The sequence below is a fragment of the Bombina bombina genome, chromosome 2 (genome assembly GCF_027579735.1).
Source record: "Bombina bombina isolate aBomBom1 chromosome 2, aBomBom1.pri, whole genome shotgun sequence".
Classification (NCBI taxonomy): Eukaryota; Metazoa; Chordata; class Amphibia; order Anura; family Bombinatoridae; genus Bombina; species Bombina bombina.
In genome coordinates this window covers 203622878-203630401 of record NC_069500.1, presented here as the reverse complement: position 1 = coordinate 203630401, position 7524 = coordinate 203622878, and the positions used below count along the sequence as shown (strand labels likewise).

Genomic DNA, 7524 nt, shown 5'->3' with positions numbered 1-7524 from the left:
TGTATAGTGAGTCTATAGTAGTGCTTGTGTATAGTGAGTCTATAGTAGTGCTTGTGTATAGGGAGTCTATAGTATTGCTTGTGTATAGTGAGTCTATAGTATGCTTGTGTATAGTGAGTCTATATTATGCTTGTGTATAGTGAGTCTATAGTATGCTTGTGTATAGTGAGTCTATATTATGCTTGTGTATAGTGAGTTTATAGTACTGCTTGTGTATAGTGAGTCTATAGTATGCTTGTGTATAGTAGTGCCGATGGACTATATGTAGGAACAGAGAAATATTTATTTTGTACAGAACATTTATCAGGATTTTTACATATTTGTTTATAGTCGATATTCTCCTCAGTCTACTATGGATCTAAGGGGATTGTGATTAGGAAATGACAAAGAATGAAAACACGTATTAATGTAAGGAATTTTTTTTTTTTTATTTAATTTGGAATAACATAAAAGGCAATATATTTAAATTAAGCAAAAATGCTAAAGGGACAGTCAACTCGAAAATGCTTATTGTTTAAAAAGATAGATAATCCCTTTATTACCCATTACCATACAATTTAAACAATTTTTCCAGTTTATTTCTACTATCAAATGTAAGCCATAATCATCACAATTATGACAAATCACGGCTTGAACTATATTGCTTTGCATGTAATGAGTCTCTCTCATATATTAGTTTCACCTTTTAGGTTGCATTAGTGAAATAAATGAACTTTTGCACGATATTCTAATTTTTCGAGTTTCACCTGTAAATGGATCATCTAAAAAAACATTTCTGCAAGAAAAATCTAGTGTAGAATGTCCCTTTAAGCATTGTTGATACATTATTATGTACAGTGATTATTATTTGTGCCTGTTATTCCTGTAATTTACCTGCAGCATACAGGATTTATCCTGTTGCCACAAAAAGTCTCACATGTCACCTCTCTCAATACTGCAGTTATCCTGAGACTGTGTATACAACAATACTACAATAAGTCTCACATGCCACCTCTCTCAATACTGCAGTTAACCTGAGATTGCCTTTGTATACAACAATGATACAATAAGTCTCACATGCCACCTCTCTCAATACTGCAGTTAACCTGAGATTGCCTCTGTATACAACAATGATACAATAAGTCTCCCATATCACCTCTCTCAATACTGCAGTTATCATGAGATTGTCTGGGTATACAACAATGCTACAATACATGTCACATATCACCTCTCTCAATACTGCAGTTATCATGAGATTGTCTGGGTATACAACAATGCTACAATACATGTCACATATCACCTCTCTCAATACTGCAGTTATCATGAGATTGTCTGGGTATACAACAATGCTACAATACATGTCACATATCACCTCTCTCAATACTGCAGTTATCATGAGATTGTCTGGGTATACGTTAATACTACAGTGAGTCTCACATGAGCAACCACCCAGTAAGAGAGGAGACCAGAATCGAGTCACCACTCAGTGCATACTGCAGTTATCCAGAGGGAACGCTACAGTAAGTCTCAAATGGCATTTGAGATTAGACTCCAATTAGCTTCAACAAGGTAGAACAGGAAACACAAATTTCATCAGGATTTTTCAGCGGGTGTATTCTTTGGCTGCTCTGCAGTGTCAAGGTCCTATTAAACTTGTTTGGCTTAATTGCTGATATATATCATGCACATAACACAATTACTTTTATTGCTATAGAAGTGCAATTTCAGCTGTACAGACAAAAACTTGAACATCTTCTTTAGATCTGTTGGAAAAAAAAAAAAAAAGTAAAATAAATAAATATCTAAAAAATATTCTGATAGTTACGACTCTACTACCTACCCCTCCATATGTACATTTGATATGATCCTGCAACCCAACCAAACACACCAGCTGTTTTACATGATCCACTACCTGCCCAATACAATCTTGTGCCACCTTCTCTCTCGTTACACAGCCTAAATCCCATGCCCTCTCTTTTTTACAAGTACTGGCCTGTTACACTCTTTACACACTGCAACTGTCATTACACACATTGTAAGAAGGGGAAAAGAGAAATGTAAGAAAAATCAGCAAATGAGGGGCAAGGCGAGAAGAGAAAAAGAGAGAGACAGACACCATGGAAATCCACCCTCCTTACAGACACAGAGCAGGGCAACACATCTCACCTCTACTGAGTTAAAAAGCAACTCCCTGAGCGCTATCAGAGAAACTTCATCACAACTAGAGAGAGACTTTGTCGTTGTTCCCCTTCTTTAAACTGGATAATGTGAGGATAAAACAGAGCATCTCACAGAGGAATTATCAAGGCTGAAAGCGGAATACAATACATCATTAGCTGAAATAAAAGCTTCATGAGATACATCACAAAAAGAAAACATGCAACTTAGAGAGCAACTAAGGGAAATGAGAAAACACAATAAAAAAAACTATAAAACCAGTGAAATACAGGAACTAAAAAACAAACAAACAAACACAGTAATATAACAGAAACAACACAAATCTCTTCATCAGCAGAAGATTCCAACATCTATAAACATCAGTTCCCTGAAAACAAAACAAAGCACGAGGATGAAGATGACACAACAGAGACTGCAGGGCAAAAATCACAGCACTGACATCAGTATAGCCACAAAGATACATCATTTAGAAGAGTCACCAGCCAATAGTAAAACTGATACCAGATGAACTGAGGAAGTAGAAAAAGCCAGCACAACATTTACATCTTACAGCACAGGTATTGCCATATTTATTGATTTAAATGGGAAATATCTAGATGTCAAACGGCTATTCACAGGAAGAAGAGTAGGCTAAATCCGTTGCCCAACAACTCAAGAAATCCTTAGCCAGCCCAGCTTCAGGGACCCCAGAAATATAATCATCCACACACAGGAACTAATGATATACATATCAAGGAAGCATCTGTTGCATACAAAGTTACACAAGTAGTTGAGAAAGCAACACAGCAATTCCTCTCCACAAAAATTAATATCATCATCACTATTACCACAAAAAGATGTGCCAAACTCAATCATACAGCAGATAAACATGATATAGCTAGGAAACTCAGTGCATTCTCACAGATACACCTGGCAATGCACAATTTTATCACAACACCTGCATGACCATATTTACTTAAAGGGACAGTCTAGTCCAAAACAAACTTTCAGATAGAGAATGTAATTTTAAACAATTTTCCCATTTACTTCTATCACTAATTTTGCTTTGTTCTCTTAGTATTCTTAGTTGAAAGCTAAATCTAGGAGGTTCATATGCTAATTTCTAAGCCCTTGAAGGCCGCCTCTTCTTTCAGGGCATTTTGACAGTTTTTCACCACTAGAGGGTATTAGTTCATGTGTTTCATATAGATAACACTATGCTCACGCTCGTGAGGTTCCTATGAGCCCGTACTGATTGGCTAAAATGCAAGTCTGTCAAAAGAACTGAAATAAGGGGCAGTTTGCAGAGGCTTAGATACAAGATAATCACAGGGGTAAAAAGTATATTAATATAACTGTTAGTTATACAGTTGGTTATACTAGGGAATGGGTAATAAAGGGATTATCTATCTTTTAAAACAATAATAATTCTGATGTAGACTGTCCCTTTAAGCAAACAAGGAATGGGTCAATTTGCCAAAAATAAAACAAAAAACCAAGACATAACCTTGAGGAAAATTACACCCAACCATCATAGAAGGAACCAATAAAACACAAATACAACAACCATAATATAAAATAGTCGTCCCCACCAGCCATTATCTGCGGCTCATTTTAACACAAACACACCGCTAAAAAGGATCACCAAGGGTCAGATTTCCCTTAGCACAGAACCAAGCCAGATAAAATCAAAACAATGTTCTTTAGTGACTTTAAGAGACTACTAAATATCATCTGCTCCAAACTACAGTAAAAATCAAATCAAAAGATTAACAGACATTTCCTACAAAGTAGCCCATTATAAGGTACAGCAGCTCGTGCTCACAATGTCATCATTTGTTATTAGCAGCTGGAACATTCAATGCCTGACGATCTCCGCTTTTAGATCAAAAAGAAATTATCTTGACTTTGTACAAAAAAATAAATACTGTGATATTGTAATTCTTCATGAGAAATGGATTCAAATACCGGATACATCCATAACACCTGTGGGTTACTTGGAACTCTTTATGCCAGCCCAGGAATGTAAAAATATAAAAAAGAAGTGGGAGCAATTCAGGGAGGTACAATAATATGATTCAAAGAGGAATTAAAAGAGGAGAAACATATTTATGGTTTAAAATAAAAAGATCAAAATACACACATAAATCAGACATAAACCTCTATGCAGCCTACATTCCTCAAACCGACTCACCTTACTTTAAGCCAGACATCTTTGAAACCCTGCAAAGAGAAGCAGCACATTTCCAGACTCTTGGCAGGTTACTGATCTATAGAGACCTTAAAGGGACAGTCAACACCAGAATTTTTGTTGTTTAAAAAGAAAGATAATCCCTTTATTACCCATTCCCCAGTTTTGCATAACCAACACAGTTATAATAATACACGTTTTACCTCTGTAATTATCTTGTATCTAAGCTTCTACTGACTGCCCCCTTATTTCAGTTCTTTTGACAGACATGCAGTTTAGTCAATCAGTGCTCAGTCCTAGGTCACTTTACGTGCATGAGCTCAATGTTATCTATATGAAATGTGAACTAATGCCCTCTAGTGGTCAAAATGTATTCAGATTAGAGGCAGTCTTCAAGGTCTAAGAAATTAGCATATGAACCTCCTAGTTTTAGCTTTCAACTAAGAATACCAAGAGAACAAAGCAAAATTGGTGATAAAAGTAAATTGGGAAGTTGTTTAAAATTGCATTCCCTATTTAAAACATGAAAGTTTTTTTTGGACTTGACTGTCCCTTTAATGCCAGGACAAGGAGAGAAAAAAATTCATAACTGCAGTTATGATATCAGCCAAGGGTCAGTCAGTACAATTAAAAAGGACCAGTTATGATAACATATTAAACAGAAGTGGTAAAGGCCTATTAAACCTCCGCCGTGGCCTTGGTCTGTATATAAATCAATGGACATACCAGAGGGGATTCATTAAGGGGATTTACAAAATCTATAAAACGCCAACGAATTATAATAAATTAGCATATATTCACACCCACCAACGCGTGCGCATTTGCATTCCTTTTCTCACACATGGGCAAATCTGTACAGAAAGACTTTTGCCACGACTTCTGACAGCTTTTCCGCATGCGCATTACTAGATGTTTGTGCTCAATACTCGCTATGTTATTTGACCACTTTTACTCTAAAAATAAGTATGGACAATCAATCCTGTCAGGGATAATGATTTTTAGTTTTGTTTGGGCTTAGTCTCTTCTCAAGTTTCAATACACAAGTTGGAAATAGCTTTTCAAGAAGTCTGTCTTGAAGGAGTCGTTTTCAACTTGTGTCTGTATTGCAGCTTTTATCCCGTAACAGTGATGCAGAATATGTATAAATTGTTAAAATACTTATAAAAGGTGATTAATAATTATTACTACCATAATTGGTTAAATAAGCTGTATTAAATAACTATGCTTTTTTGTCAAAGGGGTGTTTAAAATAAGTGCAACAATATAAAAGTACTAGTTTCTCCATGGTTGATTCTCTTTGAAATAAAAACAATGTTTTAGGAGTGATGCAGGATATGTATAAATTGATAAAATACTTATAAAAAGGTCATTAATAATTTTTATTACCAAAGTTTTTAAAATAAGCTGTATTACATAACTATGCTCGTTTGTCAAAGGGGTAATTAAAATAAGTGCAACAATATGAAAGTTCTCGTTTAGACAGGAGTCTAATACAATGTACCTGATCATAAATAGTAACAATGCCTTATTTGAAATGCTCGTATTTCTAAAGGAAATTCGTTTATACTTACGTTTACAACTATGCCTCTCTCAATCTACTATCAATATTCTTGAATATTCTGGAATGCTGCGCCTCCATTTCCGGACTGACTGCGGTCACATGACTGCTAGAGCGATGACGTCGGCCATGGAACTCCAGATTACAATGTGCATGCATTAGAACGATACCTTGTGCTGCGCTTTTTGTATTTGAACATTAGATTTAATTTATTAATGTAAAGAACATGTCTGACCTTTAGAGCTGCAACTAATAATTATTTGCATAATCGATTAATAGGCTGATTATTTTTTCGATTAATCAGATTTTTTTTTTTATATATTTAAAATAAAATCCAAGCTATTTTGCCTGCAGCAGTAAAGAGCCACTCAGATGATTTTGAGCTGCTTGAGATGCAAAATTGGGGTTTTGCCAATTTCACCAATGTGGAATATTTATCTTTTTTAAAGTGAAAGTAAATTCAGATAAATCGGTGCCCGGTTTTTAATAATCCTATTAAAAACAAGGGCACTTCTATTCATCAAAATTTAAATTTCACTCGCTTTCTTCAAATACTTACCTTTTAATCCTGACAGCCGCTGCATCTCTTCCTCTGCCCGTCGCAAGTCCTCTTCGGGGGTCCAAAGTGATGAATCCGGCTTCCTCCAATCACGGCGTTGCCTCGGGGGGGGGGAGAGCCGTGATTGGAGGAAGCCGGATTCATCATTTCTGACGTAAGAAGAGTCTTTTGACAGCCGTGGGAATCTCTGGAGTGGCTGTGAAGATTAAAAGGTAAGTATTTGAAGAAAACGAGTGAAATGTAAATTTTGATGCATTAAATTGCCCTTGTGTTTAATAGGATTATTAAAAACCGGGCACCGATTCATCTGAATTTACATTCACTTTAACTCTCCACCAATGCAAGGGGCCTCATAACAAAGTAAGCCTGGACTTCATTCTAACATAAAAATATCTTGAATATCTATATGCAATGGTAAATAACCAGCTATAAGGTTAGGATACAAATATCTAGTCCGCTCTTAAAATAAGATATATACTTAGAGGTTGAATTTGGTACATATCACAATTTATTAAAAAGTATAAAAAACTAAAAAAGTCAAAAGTGCTAAGGACTATATATCAATAACAGGACAAAGCCTTACACATTTATCTATACAGTACATATAATCAGCAATAGAAAGCGATCCTCTAATAACTGTGCAAACAGATAATAGTGACATCAATTCAAATAAAAAATCCCATCAATCTAGGTGTAAATAACAAGTTCGGCACTATATCATGCAAAGCATACTCCCAAATCACCTGATTTAAAGGGACATAAATCACTTGAAACTGATGCAGTATAACTGTAAAAAGCTGACAGGAAAATATCACCTGAGCATCTCTATGTAAAAAAAGAAGATATTTTACCTCACAATCTCCTCAGCTCAGCAGAGTTAGTTCTGTGTAAAAAGGTATACTTCAGCTGCTGGTATAAAAAAAAATAAAAAAAAAATGAAGAAATTAACTGCAGCCAAACAGCATCAACACTGCTGAGGTCATGAACTCTTTTACTGTGATCTCTTGATATTTGCCTTAACGCTCATGAGATTTCATAGTAAACTTCCTTAAACTGAGTAGGGAAATTACAGGAGTGTGC

General features: G+C 35.5%; 1 long non-coding RNA gene across 1 annotated transcript; it reads right to left on the bottom strand.

Moving 5' to 3' along the window:
* Positions 1-407: 407 nt before the first annotated feature.
* Positions 408-2237, bottom strand: LOC128647723 (uncharacterized). Its single transcript, XR_008400389.1, has 2 exons — positions 2146-2237; positions 408-1742 (listed from the first exon to the last, which is right to left on the bottom strand). It is a non-coding gene; the product is annotated as an uncharacterized LOC128647723 (long non-coding RNA).
* Between the last annotated feature and the right edge of the window lie 5287 nt (positions 2238-7524).